This window comes from Erpetoichthys calabaricus, chromosome 11 (genome assembly GCF_900747795.2).
Source record: "Erpetoichthys calabaricus chromosome 11, fErpCal1.3, whole genome shotgun sequence".
NCBI lineage: Eukaryota > Metazoa > Chordata > Cladistia > Polypteriformes > Polypteridae > Erpetoichthys > Erpetoichthys calabaricus.
In genome coordinates this window covers 12,800,793-12,816,769 of record NC_041404.2, presented here as the reverse complement: position 1 = coordinate 12,816,769, position 15,977 = coordinate 12,800,793, and positions in this window count along the sequence as shown.

Here is a 15,977-nt window from a genome sequence, read left to right as displayed (position 1 = left end):
GTCAAAGGCCAGTGAAAAGAAATAAGATTTTAATAATGACCTAAAAGCAACTAATATTGGAGCAGACCTAATACAATAAGGTAAGCTATTCCAAAGAGAGGTAGCAGCCACCGCAAAACCCCTGTGTCGGTGTGAGTCAACTCCACTCTCCCAGTTGCTCTATGGAGCCTCTTGAGCTTCCTACCACTGATAACGTACCTGAGTGATGAACCAACGGATGAGGACACAACACACAAAGCAAAGGGGTAATGGCAAAAGTGTTCCAGTGCTTTTATTAAAAACAGCCAAAACAAACAGTGTTTGAAACAAGTGCAGTACAAAAATTCAATAAATAAATAATCCATAAAAATGAAGGTGCTAGTGGAGGTTAAAAACAATCAAATAAATAATCCTTTAAAACAAGGTTAAAAATGCATGCAGGAAACTGTCCTTCCAATTCTTAGCCTTGGTGCCTTCCTTTTTAAACTGACGTCTCTTTAACTTACCCTGATCGAGCATCACAGCATGGTGAGACATCGACCAACAAGCACAGACAACCTTTTATTCCAGCCCATGTCCCTGCCACCAATCCTACAGTGTTCCACAAGGACCTTCCAAGCCTTGCTCCACTTGCACTGCTGTCAATACCTGGCTTCTCCCGGTGAGAGCATGCTGTCCTCCCACTGCTTTTCCAATTGTTGGCTCCTTTCTGCGAGAATACACCCTGAGCATAATGGCCACTCCTGCTACATAGTTGCTCAAAAGGAGCAACCCCTCAGTTCCCTCCTAAGTGCCGGCCACACATTTCTTCCTTGTGCTCCATTCACCTCCACCTGCTTCCTCCTGTCTTGCACCAGCTGTTTCTCATTCCTGCCTGTTTCCATTCCTCTAACCTCCTTTCTTTCTTCTTTAGTTTTTCCTTTCAGGTTTTTTTTCTTTTCCCATGCCGGCTATTCTTTATATGTTTCTGTGGGTGCAGCGCCTCAATCACAGACCGCAGGAAGCTGATGAAGCAATTGAGACAGACCGCACCCTCACATGCAGGTACGTCTCGCCCCAATTACTCCACCAACCTTCCGCAGCTGCGCAAGCATGCACAACCACGGAGATCGAGCCGGCCAATTAATTATTCATTTATTAAAACAGGTTCCTGATTGTTAACCCACAGACCTGCTATACTACAAGCCCAGTCTCCCACTCTGCTCCAGCATTGACCTTGGCACCATTAAGAGCATCTGGCTAGTAATCCATAGTGCTCTTGTTGGCGTGTAAACATGAAGAAGTTCCAAAAGGTAAGAGGGGGCCATTCTCTTCTTCTTTCGACTGCTCCCATTTTTTCCATATCCTCCTGTCCTCTACATCTCTGTTACACCCATCACCTGCATGACCTTTCTCACCACATCCATAAACCCCTCTTAGGCCTTCCTCTTTTCCTTTTACCTGGCAATCCCATCCTTAGCATCCTTTTCCCAATATATCAGGTATCTTTCCTCTGCACATGTCCAAACCAACACAATCTTGCCTCTCTGACTTTGTCTCCAAACTGTCCAACCTTCTAATGTACTCATTTCTTTTTTCTTTTTTACATTTTTATTGAATTTATTAAAAGCATATAACATTCCATACAATCAAATCAAACTTAACAGAACTAAAATCAAATCAACCCCCACCCATGAGAAAGAGAAAAAGGCCAACAATCAGAGCAACACAGTTAAGAGAAGTAAAAAGAGAAAGTAGTCTTTTCCTCCAATATAAATGCTTATTCTAAAATATTATTGATTAGGCCCTGACAAGTTTTAAAAAAAGTTTTGAACAAATCCTCTAAGTGAGAATTACATTTTTTCCAATTTCAAATAGTATATACTGTAACATCAGTTATCCACTTACTTAAAAGAGGTGGGTTAGGATTCTTCCAGTTGAGCAAGACAAGTCTACATGCCAGTAAGTGAAGTAAAGGCAATTACAGTTTGTTTGTCCTTCTCCACTTTAAGCCCATCTGGGAGTCCACCAAACACAGCTGTTAGTGGATTAGGAGGGAGTGTGACACCAAGGCTGTCTGAAAGGCATTTAAAGATTTTCATTCGAAATTATGTTAATTTGGTACACGCCCAAAACATGTGGCCCAGTGAAGCTGGGGCTCGATTGCAACGTTTGCAGGTTGGATCTTGCCCTGGAAACATCTTGGACAATTTCAAACATGATAGATGTGCTCGATAAAAGATTTTAAGTTGAATAATTGAATGTTTTGCACATACTGTAATGTTTTGCAGATATAATGTACTCATTTCTAATCCTATCCATCCTCGTCACACCTAATGCCAACCTTAGCATCTTTAACTCCGCCATCTCCAGCTCTGTCTCCTGTTTTTTGGTCAGTGCCACCGTCTCCAACCCATATAACAAAGCTGGTCTCACTACCGTCCTGTAGACCTTCCCTTTCACTCTTGCTGATACCCATCTGTCACAAATTACTCCTGACACTCTTCTTCACCCATTCCTCCCTGCTTGCACTCTCTTCTTCACCTCTCTTCCACACTTCCCATTACTCTGTACTGTTGATCCCAAGTATTTAAACTCATCCACCTCCAACAACACTACTCCCTGTATCCTCACCACTCCTCTGACCTCCCTCTCATTTACACACATGTATTCTGCCTTGTTCCTAGTGACCTTCATTCCTGTCCTCCCTAGAGCATATCTCCACCTCTCCATGTTCTCCTCAACCTGCCCCCTACTCTTGCTACAGATCACAATGTCATCAGGAAACATCATAGTCCATGGGGACTCCTGTCTAATCTCATCTGTGTATCTGTCCATCATCATTACAAATAAGAAAGGGCTCAGAGCCGATTCCTGATATAACCCCACCTCCACGTTGAATGCATCCGTCACTCCTACAGCAGACCACACCACTGTCACACTTCCCTTATGCATATCCTCTGCCACTCCTGACTTCCTTATACAATACTGAACTCCTTTCAAACATTTAAAAACAAGTAACAAGATTTTAAAATCAATTCTGTAACAGACTGGCTTCAGAGGAGTGAGGTTAATATTGGTAAGATGTGGGCATGCTTGCAAAAGCCTGTCAATAGGCAAGCAGCAGTGTTCTGGACTAGTAACGATGCCTAACTTGCTAGCAGCCACACATCCAGGCCAATGGACTTCAACTGGAGAAGAACACTTTTCAACAGGTGCTACTCTTAAGTGCTCTATATGCGCCCAACTTTCACGCTCTTGGGAGCTGCTTTTATGGCCAGCTTCTCCAGGTAGCCCTGTACCTTCTGATTATCCTCAGTCATTGGAAAAACATGTCCTCTTAGGTCCAGTCAGACATTACCATTTCTATGTATCTACCTAAAAATAATACAATTATTAATTAACTAGACATTAAGCCCGTTACAATAACGGGTGCTAGAACAGTAGTGCATAAACATTAGTAGGAACAGTCTATATTAAATGGCAAGGGACCGTCTATTTTCTGTTACAGTAATCCTGGCTTGTATGTGGCTGTAATATGCGTCACTGTATTGTGTGCCTTTAATTTTCTCTCGCAGTAATATGTCTCTTCAGCAAGTACTGTGCGGTTCCCCAGCAAGTATTTTAATCTGTGCTGGCGTGCAGCTGATTATTGTATGTGTGGCGTCTCCCCAGCAACGGATTTTATGTGCGCGAAAATAAATCTACTTTTAAAAGTCATCCTATTGTAATATCATGAAAATTTGTATATTTAGGAAAACCCCTTCAACGACTGACACTTTACACATTACCGGGCCAAGTTTGTTAATCGCAAATCTGACATCCTCAGAGTGAACACATGCACAACAACAAACACTAATCCCACCTCTTTGGGGAAGCTGGTCTCCACGTCTCAGTACCCGATTTTTCGTGCGTTATGTTTTAGGTCTTACCTTATTTACCGAAATCCTATTGGATCTGCCGCGCGATATTTTATAGGTCCCGCCCTCTCTGTCTTGTGTGACGCGTCAAGCGGCCTTTGAAGCATCTGCTTTGAAGCATCGCACCGTGCCCCGCGCATGCGCACTTCACCAGAAGACACACGGACACATGGACGCACACAGGGGTTTTATTAAAAAGGATTAATGTATTAATTGTTAATAAATTGTTACCGGTATTTATTTTATTAACTAATTTAATTTAACTAAAGAAGGCGAACACCTTTTCACCAAATGAATAAAGACCAACTTATGTCACACATCATGAAGACCTTTGAGAGGATGGTCCTGGACTATGTGAGTCCTCTTATGAAAGACCACCTGGACCAACTGCAATTTGCCTATTGGTCAAACATTGGAGCAGAACATGCAATTATTCCCACTTGGACAAAGCTGGCAGCACTTTGAGGATTATGTTTTTTGATTTCTCCAGCACCTTCAGTACCAGCCATCCCTATTAAGGGGTAAACTCAGAGATATGCAGGTTGATGAGCCTATGGTGTGCTGGATAATGAACTATCTATTGGAGGGAAATCACAGTTTGTGAAGCTCAAATACTGTGTCTCAAATATACAGTTGTGCCCATAAGTTTACATACCCTGGCAGAATTTGTAAGATGTGTGCCATACTTTTAAAAAGCGATGACTGATCAGACAAAACACATTTCATTTACTTTTAATGGAATCCAAATTAAACTACGTATAAGGCATCATAGAATAACACAACCACTTAACAAAACATAACTATAAGAAAGATAATGAGACTGTCCCTGTTCAAAAGTTTGCATGCCCTTAGTTCTTGTTACTGTGTATTGCCCCCTTTAGCATCAATGATGGCATGCAGTCTTTTGTGATAGTTGTGGATGAGGCCCTTGATTTTCTCATGTGGTAGAGCTGCCCATTCTTCTTGGCAAAAAGCCTTCAGGTCCCATAAATCCTTGGGTTGTCTTGCATTAACTGCACATTTGAGATCTTCCCAAAGTGGCTCAATGATACTGAGGCCAGGAGACTGTGAATGCCACTACAGCACCTTCACTTTTTTCTGCTCTAGCTGCTGAAGGGTCGACTTGGCCTTGTGTTTTGGATCATTGTCATATTGGAAGATTCAAGTGTGTCCCATGCACAGGTTCTGGGCTGATGAAAGTTGTCCTCCAGTATTTTCTGATAACATACTGCATTCATCTTACCATCAATGTTCACTAAGTTACCTGTACAGCTATAGTTTACACATCCTCAGAACATCAGAGAGTCATCTCCATGCTTCATGTAGGGATAGTGTACTTTTTGTCATGGGCCTTGCATTTATGGTTGTGACCATAAACTTCAATTTCGGTCTCATCATTCCAAAGAACTTTGTTCCAGTACCTTCTTATTGCGCATCTTGAAACAACAACACCAGAGAAGCCTGTATTTCAGATGAAATGTCTTGTGGGTTTTTCTTGGCATACCATCAGTTGATGGCAGTTGTGACTGAAATATCGGTTGGTCTACCTGACTGTGGATTGGTTTCAACAGAACCCCTGACATTTCACTTTTTTTTATCAGATTTTGAACACTACTGATAGGCAATTTCACATCTCTGGATATCTTTTTATATGCTTTTCCTGATTTATACAACTATAAATACAATCTTTTCTCGCAGGTCTTTTGACAGTTCTTTTGCTTTCCCCATGGCTTAGTATCTAGCAAAGTCAGTGCAACTGTGCATGAATTTAAATTGTCTATTTATACACAGACACTGATTACAATCAAAGAGGTTACAGGTGTGGACACTCTCCCTTAATTACCCTTAATTTGAACCTGTGTGTGTCAACTTGTGTGAATATTATCAGCCCCAACATTCAAGGGTATGTAAACTTTTGATCAGGCCCATTTACGTAATTTCAGTTATCGTTATGATTTAAAAAGGGCACACACAGTTATGTGATAATAAATTGCTTTACCTGAACACACTCCCTAATTAAAAGGAAATCTTTCTGCAAGATTACTTAGATTTTCCAAATGGCCAATATTTCACAAATTCTGCCAGGGTATGTAAAGTTATGGGCACAACTGTAGATGTGAGCACCACAAAGAAAAGTGAACACTCCTGTTTCTTTTTCTGTTCTATAAGTACAAAACCAGGCCAAGTCATTTGCAGATATTATCTGATGATTCTGCACATTTGGAGTGTATTGACATCATGTGATGAGTGCGGGAGTCAGGTGGAGAATATTGTTTGTAATTGTCTGCAACATAAAATCCACACAACCAAGGAACTGGTTATTGACTTTCGCTGCACCAAAGAGCCTCTATACGTGTCACTATTCAGGGAGTTGGTGCACTTCTACAAGTACTTGGGGGTCCACATCAATGACAGGCTAGACTGGTCTTGGAACACAGAGGAACTATATAAGAAAGGGTAGAGCAGACTCTTTTTTTTCTTTGAAGACTTGCATTCCTTTAACATGGATAGTGACATCCTTTACACATTCTACAACTCTGTGATGGCCAGTGTGATTTTCTACAATAAGTATTTTCAGGTACAGTCCTGAACTGCTGCAGTGGCTACAGGATTTAATTCTAACCAGTTTCCTGATTAGAAGAGAGTCTTTGCTGATAATGAAACATGGCATTTAACTATAGAAAAGCAGGAAACAAAACCTAAATGCAGTAGCATAAAAGGGTGCTGAATCATAATAAGTTAGTTAAATAACATTTAGCCCAAAAAAACATATTGCTTTAGCAGCAATTAAATGTGTTCTAATTAAGAAATTGATTGAAGTGAAAACCTGCAACCACTGTGGTCCTCTAGGACCCTGCGTGAAGACCCTGTTCTATGCTGTGGTGTGCTGGTGACATCCTTATTCAGATTTATTTATCATTCAATCGCATAGTCCTTCAGGTTTTGAATTATCCTACTTTGACAATGAGACCTATAAAGTGTTGTGGGCTGACTGGTGTCTTCCCAGCTCAGTTCAGAACCTCTCAGCTTGTCCTTGTTTGTTCATTTTCCTGTATCCTTTGTGAAGTTTTCATTAAATGCTGTCTCTTCTTGATCAGCTGCCTCATTAGCCATGAATCACTTCACAATGATTGTATTGTGACTGTAGTGCACCCCTGATGGTAATATTACCACCTCTTTATTGCCAGTCTTGCTCACTACTTTGTGTGGTGTTGCCCTGAACTGTGTAGTGAATATGTCTGCCTTCTCTTGTGTCACAAGAACATGATCTCCAATGTCAATATTGGAAAATTTGTCTCCCCGTTGATCACCTGCCTATATTTTAGATCTGACTTTTTGATTTGCACCTCAATCAGCTATTTCCAAGTCTTCATGTGAAGATGTTAAATATCAGGGAAGTTGCCACTTACTGTCCAATTAAACAACACTTCAGCAGGACTTTTACCTTTTGTTCCACTGATAATTTCTCTTGTTATACATTTTTTTAAATTCCCTTTTACAGTCAAGACCTTCAGACTGGGCAATTCAAATACGTTTCATAAGAGATGCATTTTGGCATTCCACTTCTACATTAACTTGTGCTCATCTTGGAGTGTTTTTAAGTGTTTAACTCCTTTCTCTGCAGAGTAATTCCTGAATTCTTCCAATATAAACTGTAGACAATTGTCAAATTTCAGAGTAACAGGAAGTCCTAGTTAACGGAATATTGACTCTAAACTGTAGTAGCTGAACTAAGCACATCATACTCATAGTACCCGCTGTAGTAATCTATTACTGCTAAAACTGGTTGATTGGACGGCAGTGGTCCAAGTAGGTCTACAGTGATATCTTGCCAGGGCCCCCTGGCAGTGGTGTTGTTCATATGGGTTTAGGTGAATCTGGACGTGCAATGATCTGATACCCTTGACATGATTTACAATGTCTTACTGTCTCTTTCTTCATGCCAGGCCAATTATATTGCTTTTAAGATGCTTCTTGGTCCCTACAATCCCTAAATATCCTTCATGAGTCAATGCTACTGCTCTGCCTCTGAGTGCTTGAGGTATTACAATGTGTGTCCCATGTAGCACAAGGTATCCCAGTATACAAAATTCATTAGCTTCTGGTATAAAAATATTATGTTTTCAAAGTGTCCACTTTCTATAGCTTTTCTCACCTCAAAACAATTAATTGTTGGTAGCAGATGCCACCTCCAGTTCTCTTGAGGTTTAGAGCTCTTGGTGTATCACTTACCGCCACAAATCTCACTTGCTTGTTTTACTCATGACAGCGTTCATCTCTCATTGCTGCACTTCATAACAAATGTGACAATGGGTTAGTAATGTTGTTTTTCCCTGATATGTGCACAACTCTAAAATTGTAAGGTTGCAATCTCAAAACCCAATATATAATTCAGGCAGCAGGCTTTGAGGCTCTAAATGAATGCTAGTGGCCTATGGTTGGTGACTAGTTCGAACTGATACACATGAGGATGAAGAGTTTCACATGCCATTATGAGAGCTAGTGCCTCTGTCTCTGTCTGTGAATATCTTTTTTCACACTCTGTTAAAGAATGGCGAACTTAGCAAATAGAAACCATCTCACTCTGTTGCATTTGGACTAATACAGCCTCCAGTCCAACTGGACTTACATCAGCAATCACTCGAGTTGATGCACCCTTGTTGAAGTAAACTAAGGTTACAGCTTTAGCTAGTGTTTCTTTAAGGGCAACACATGACTGTGTTTGTTGTGGTGCAATTTTGAATTGTGTATCTCTTCTAGTTAGGCGTCTCAAAGGTTCTGACAATGTTGCAAATTTAGGAATGAATCTGCTGCTACAGCTGATGAGACCAAAAAAACTTCTCGCTTCTGAGGTATTCACTGGTTCCCTGGCTTCTGACACTGCCCTGACTCTCTCTTCTATAGGTCCAGTTTCTTTTTGCATCAATAAAATTCCCATGAAATTCAAGCAGCTCATGCTAAATTGACATTTTTCAGAGTTCAGTGTCAGTTCACACTCTCTTAGTCGTTCCAGTACAGCATGTAGCCATTTGTTGGGTGTCACCTGATTGTGGCCATGAACAATGACATCATCTGAGATGTTTTCAACTCCTTCTATACTTGCTAAAGCACCAGCTATCTCTTGTTGGTATGTCTTACTGGCTGAAAGTAATCCAAATAAAAGTGTTGTATATCTGTACATGCCATTATGAACAGCAAAAGTTGTAATTTGGCATGATTCAGGAGTAAGTTCAAGTCGGTGATAGTCCTATTTTAGATCTAATTTATTGAACCCCATAGAGCTATTTATACCTTGTAAAAGCTTGTCTACTGTTGGAATTGGGTAACTCTCTCTGGCAATTGTGCAGTTTGCTGTCTGCATATCAATGAAAAGTCTGATTTCTAAATTGGCTTTTGACACTATAACCCATTGGATTTACCAATGTGGGGTAAACCAAGGAGGTGGGATTTACCAACGTGGGGTACCAAGGCGGTGGGGCCATCAACTGGTTCAGTAATGGCTAAGTCTATCAATTCTTCAGTTTTCTTCTCAACAGTTTTTCTTAGATTAGATGGTGTTTGTCTAAAAGACTGGGCTACTGACTTAATATGTAAATATTATTAAGTAATTAATAATGAAAAATATAAATAAAAATCAATATATAAACTAATATGCTTAGTTTTCAACTTTCCTTGAATACCTCAAGGTTTTCCAGCTATTGTGCCAGTTTTAGATCTGCCACAGCTGCAATATTTGTGCCTAGTTTTAGCACACTAAGCTTTATGCCTGAAAGTGGTTCTCAGTTCCCTTTGATAACAACAAACTCTACATATTCGTCGTGATCCCCTCCATTGACTTTGCAATTAAAGGCTCTTTCACACAGGTAAAGGCTGGTTGGACGAATATGTAAACAGCTTCTTTTCCACCTTCGTAATGTATGGAAAGACATTTAATGTGTTCATGTTTAAGTTGTTCCCAAGTTTTTTCATAAAGGATGTTACCAGGTTGCACCAGAGTCAATAAGCATTTTAAGTTTCACTTATACCTAAGCAAACCTTCAGTCTCTCTGACCTTTCGTTTTCAGCAACCACAAATGTGTCTCTCAGTACTAACAATTTGCTTTTTGGAACACTTTGTCCTGGCCATTTTTGAGAAATCATCTTTCCTACTACACTTGTGGCATGTCTGACCTTGTGCCAGACATTTGGCATCACTGCTTAAGTGGTCTTTATTTCCGCGTCTATAGCATTGCTCATCTGTCATATTTTTCTCCTAATTGTTTTTATTTTCTCTCGTTTTTATCTTGCTTGTGTGCAACGCGAATAACAACCTGTGCTCCTGCTCTCACCGCATCGCCTGCAGCTGTTGCTGCCATTAGTTCTTCAGTTACCTCGAGTAAGGATGCCACCTCCAATGCGCAAGTGAGTATGAACCAGTGGAGTTCCTCAAGAAACCTGCAACTCACCTAAACTGAACAGTATCCATCCATCCATCCATTGTCTCCCGCTTATCCGAGGTCGGGTCGCGGGGGCAGCAGCTTGAGCAGAGATGCCCAGACTTCCCTCTCCCCGGCCACTTCTTCTAGCTCTTCCGGGAGAATCCCAAGGCGTTCCCAGGCCAGCCAGGAGACATAGTCCCTCCAGCGTGTCCTGGGTCTTCCCCGGGGCCTCCTCCCGGTTGGACGTGCCCGGAACACCTCACCAGGGAGGCGTCCAGGAGGCATCCTGATCAGATGCCCGAGCCACCTCATCTGACTCCTCTCGATGCGGAGGAGCAGCGGCTCTACTCTGAGCCCCTCCCGGATGACTGAGCTTCTCACCCTATCTTTAAGGGAGAGCCCAGACACCCTACGGAGGAAACTCATTTCAGCCGCTTGTATTCGCGATCTCGTTCTTTCGGTCACTACCCATAGCTCATGACCATAGGTGAGGGTAGGAACATAGATCGACTGGTAAATTGAGAGCTTCGCCTTGCGGCTCAGCTCCTTTTTCACCACGACAGACCGATGCAGCGCCCGCATTACTGCGGATGCCGCACCGATCCGCCTGTCGATCTTTTACTTACAATTGCCAGTCTGATTTGGTTTTCGGTGTGTCTATCAAAGCACCGTTTCCAGTAGCCTGGCTGAGTCGAGTCGCGAACTGTTGCGCCGTTTCTCTTGTTTTTCCGTGAAGGTTTGTGAAAAGACTGGCGAGAAAACTCCGTGTTGATTCGTGGAACTAAGTAGTGGTTTGGAGCTGTGACTGCTGCTTCATAGTCCACCGCGGTCCCCCTCAAGAAAGTGCACATCTGGTCCCGCGTGATACAGAAGGAAAGCTCGCCTTAGCTGATTGACCCCATTCTCTCCGTTATCCGCAATGATGCTTTCATGTCTGAAAATTGTCAGGAAAACGTTATCAGTCTCACCCCCTGCGTTACAGGGTTTGGGTAACAATCAAACTTTGGGAGACTTGCTTTATCCGTAATTGAAATTAACTCAAATTTCTTCAAATTGAACTTGCAGTGGTGCTTTAATGACCTCGTCGCCAATGTTTTACATTACCTTAATACATAAATCAGGTATTTTGAATTGAATCGATCTCACGCACGTGGCATCTTAAACCATCCTGACCTCCTGATACCTATTATTTTTTCCCGCTAGCTCCATATTTGCGGTCCATAGCAACAAGCCATAATAACCCCACAGAAGCATTACTTAAAGTGGCATACATCTTCCGAACATATGACAAGTGCCATTATGAAGAATGCTGCACATGTCCTCTTTGATACACTAGCAATAAATGCCTTCAGTCAATGAATGATTCAGTAGAAGTTAGTGAAGAAACGCTTCTGGGTCTCCTTATATCTATGGAAATACTTGTGCATAATGCCTCACTGTCTCGGTGACTGTCCTTTATATCTGTAGCCAAATCCGAAGATTTCCTTCTTTTTAGTTTACTTCCTTTTTAATAATTCTTGTGAGTTTTTGTTGTTTGTCATAATGTACGATTTATATATTTTATATATTTATTGATCTGTGTAAAAAGTCTATCTATCTAATTATGGTTTTGATTGTCGCTCTCTGGGCTTTATCTACGTGCATTCATTTAGCGCATGCGTGTAGCTGCTAGCTTCCTTTTTGGCGACTCTCACGCGCTGTGCGTGGTCAAAAGTGGCGCGGAGATAGAGACTGCCATTTGACGCTATCGTACCGAAGCTCATTCGATGAAACACCCTTTTCTGTTGTATTTGTCATTAATGCCGTTGATTTTGGAGCAGAAGGCCAGGTCAGTAGCATTTCATTTAACAGATAACGTGTTGGGCGATTTCTTAATGCCCGAAATGTCTCTTATTGAAGTATGTTCCTCTTGCAAAGCCAGTGGTGTAGCTAGGAGGGGAAGGTCCGCCCAGGGCGGAACATTTTTGGGGGCGGCATTATTGGCCAAAAGGCTCAGTACAATTCGTGTGTAGGCAACAGGGTTCGGAAAATATCACTCATGAATGAAAAAAGTAAAATTCTCTGAATTTTTATACACAAATGATTAAAAAGTAATTTTCAGACTGCCCTTCTGTGACGGCATCAGACACAGCAGTTAAAATTTATGAGGCAATAACAAAAATGAACATAAACATTACACCAATCATACTTTCTAGGAAGATGAACAACTAATTTACAATTTATAATTTCGTTTCGTTATCTGCGCAGAAAACATCCCCACCTGTCACCAGAGGCGTGACCATGGGGGGTGGGGGGCTGGGGTGGGCACTGCCCCCCCAGAGACAAGCCATGCCCACCCTGTGAAATGCTCTGTTTGTCCAATGAAAACTCTGGAGAAGAATAACATTTGATTTTCAAAACTGAGTTGCTTTCCAATCGGCCCGTTTGAATTTGGGGCATATCCCTCAGTGTCTCCTCCACTAGACGGGCACCGTGCCGTTCACTTCGCTGGACATTTTGCAGCACGTTTTGAACATGTTGACCGCATTCTTTAATTAAAACAGCGTATACATTCCATTCTTCTTTTATTTTCTGGTTGGTAACACCAAAGGCTATGTATAGGTGGCTTATTAAAAATTAGACATCTTCAGCCTCTGTCCCTCCACAAGCTGCTGGCTACGCGGTTGAGCCCAGTACCGCTTCTACTAACACGGAGCACAGCGCACCCACGTCAGGAACTGAAACTCCAAAAGATGTAGATAAGCCTACGCAATCCTCCAGCTCTGCGCCCGTGTCGGGTACACCAAACCTCTGCCTTCAACAAAATATACATTCCCGTCTGCCTGACTTAAATATGGATAGCCCATCCCAGCCCATTTTAATTAATTATCCCAAGCGCACATTCAGAAAGACACTCAGATGTTGTAGTGCAAGCTGGTATCAGTCTCGACCATGGCTTGAATATTCTGTTGTCCGTGATGGCAGCTTTTGGTTTGCCTTCCACATATTTAGTGTTTCCAATTCGGACCGCGAGGACATATTCACCAAACACGGCTACACTAATTGGAAAAAAGCTCTAGAAAAAGACAGTGGCGGCTTCCACAAACACGCGTCTAGTATCCCCTCAGAGCCATGTCTGCATCACAGCACTTATCATTGGTGTGTCTTCAGCTGCATGCGAAAGCTCTTTCTCTACTTTGAACCGCATTCTCACTCCACTCCGCCGAACAATGCTGCATTCAAGGAAGAGAAATTTAGTCATTCTGGCACATGAGAAAAACATCACAGAAAATCTAGACATGAATGAATTTATTTCAGAATTTGCTAAGAGTAACCGCAGACTGGTCCTGTGTAGATAATATCCAGGTTAAACACTGGAAACTGATATCCTATAGCCTCCCATGACTACAATAAGCCACGTTTCTGTTCTTGCTCTCATATGTTGTATACATTTGACTTTATTGATATTTACCTTGTAGATGTAGTTCTATATTTGTTCACAAAAAATAATAATACAAGTTCCATTGCCTTTGTTAATTTTATTGAACAATAGGTTATGATTTATGCCACAATTTTTGCTTTTATATGTTACAGTGGTGTGAAAAACTATTTGCCCCGTTCCTGATTTCTTATTCTTTTGCATGTTTGTCACACAAAATGTTTCTGATCATCAAACACATTTAACCATTAGTCAAATATAACACAAGTAAACACAAAATGCAGTTTGTAAATGGTGGTTTTTATTATTTAGGGAGAAAAAAAAATCCAAACCTACATGGCCCTGTGTGAAAAAGTAATTGCCCCCTGAACCTAATAACTGGTTGGGCCACCCTTAGCAGCAATAACTGCAATCAAGCGTTTGCGATAACTTGCAATGAGTCTTTTACAGCGCTCTGGAGGAATTTTGGCCCACTCATCTTTGCAAAATTGTTGTAATTCAGCTTTATTTGAGGGTTTTCTAGCATGAACCGCCTTTTTAAGGTCATGCCATAGCATCTCAATTGGATTCAGGTCAGGACTTTGACTAGGCCACTCCAAAGTCTTCATTTTGTTTTTCTTCAGCCATTCAGAGTTGGATTTGCTGGTGTGTTTTGGGTCATTGTCCTGTTGCAGCACCCAAGATCGCTTCAGCTTGAGTTGACAAACAGATGGCCGGACATTCTCCTTCAGGATTTTTTGGTAGACAGTAGAATTCATGGTTCCATCTATCACAGCAAGCCTTCCAGGTCCTGAAGCAGCAAAACAACCCCAGACCATCACACTACCACCACCATATTTTACTGTTGGTATGATGTTCTTTTTCTGAAATGCTGTGTTCCTTTTACGCCAGATGTAGCGGGACATTTGCCTTCCAAAAAGTTCAACTTTTGTCTCATCAGTCCACAAGGTATTTTCCCAAAAGTCTTGGCAATCATTGAGATGTTTCTTAGCAAAATTGAGACGAGTCCTAATGTTCTTTTTGCTTAACAGTGGTTTGCGTCTTGGAAATCTGCCATGCAGGCCGTTTTTGCCCAGTCTCTTTCTTATGGTGGAGTCGTGAACACCGACCTTAATTGAGGCAAGTGAGGCCTGCAGTTCTTTAGACGTTGTCCTGGGGTCTTTTGTGACCTCTCGGATGAGTCGTCTCTGCGCTCTTGGGGTAATTTTGGTCGGCCGGCCACTCCTGGGAAGGTTCACCACTGTTCCATGTTTTTGCCATTTGTGGATAATGGCTCTCACTGTGGTTCGCTGGAGTCCCAAAGCTTTAGAAATGGCTTTATAACCTTTACCAGACTGATAGATCTCAATTACTTCTGTTCTCATTTGTTCCTGAATTTCTTTGGATCTTGGCATGATGTCTAGCTTTTGAGGTGCTTTTGGTCTACTTCTCTGTGTCAGGCAGCTCCTATTTAAGTGATTTCTTGATTGAAACAGGTGTGGCAGTAATCAGGCCTGGGGGTGGCTACGGAAATTGAACTCAGGTCTGATACACCACAGTTAGGTTATATTTTAACAAGGGGGCAATTACTTTTTCACACAGGGCCATGTAGGTTTGGATTTTTTTTCTCCCTAAATAATAAAAACCATCATTTAAAAACTGCATTTTGTGTTTACTTGTGTTATATTTGACTAATGGTTAAATGTGTTTGATGATCAGAAACATTTTGTGTGACAAACATGCAAAAGAATAAGAAATCACGAAGGGGGCAAATAGTTTTTCACACCACTGTATATAAAACTATGTTGTTATTATTATTTGACCTCCCTACAAAAATGGGGATGGATGGATATTTTTTGCCCCCCCAGACAAGCCAAATGCCCACCCACACATGATGTTCTGGTCACACCTCTGCCTATCTCATGTACACTACAGTACACTGGTTCTGGTTTTCGCAGGGTAGTTATATTAAACTAATAATTAGAATGGCTTAACAGTGCGTCTATACTATATTCTTCTCTAGGTGATGCTTATAAATAATTATATGCGAAAAATTATTGCTGTTTCTCCATATATAAATAAATCTATGCAAATGTTATCTTAATTTTTCTCTTTACGTCATTTTAATTTTCTATTTAAATAGGTTAACATATTCAGATATGTTGGAGAGCGTCAAATTGAAGCACCGCCCCGTCCCGAGCGGCACTAACTCGAGCTATGCCACTGTGCAAAGCACTGCGTTTTTAAATTTTACACCTTGTTTACCGTTAGCTAACTCTGAAA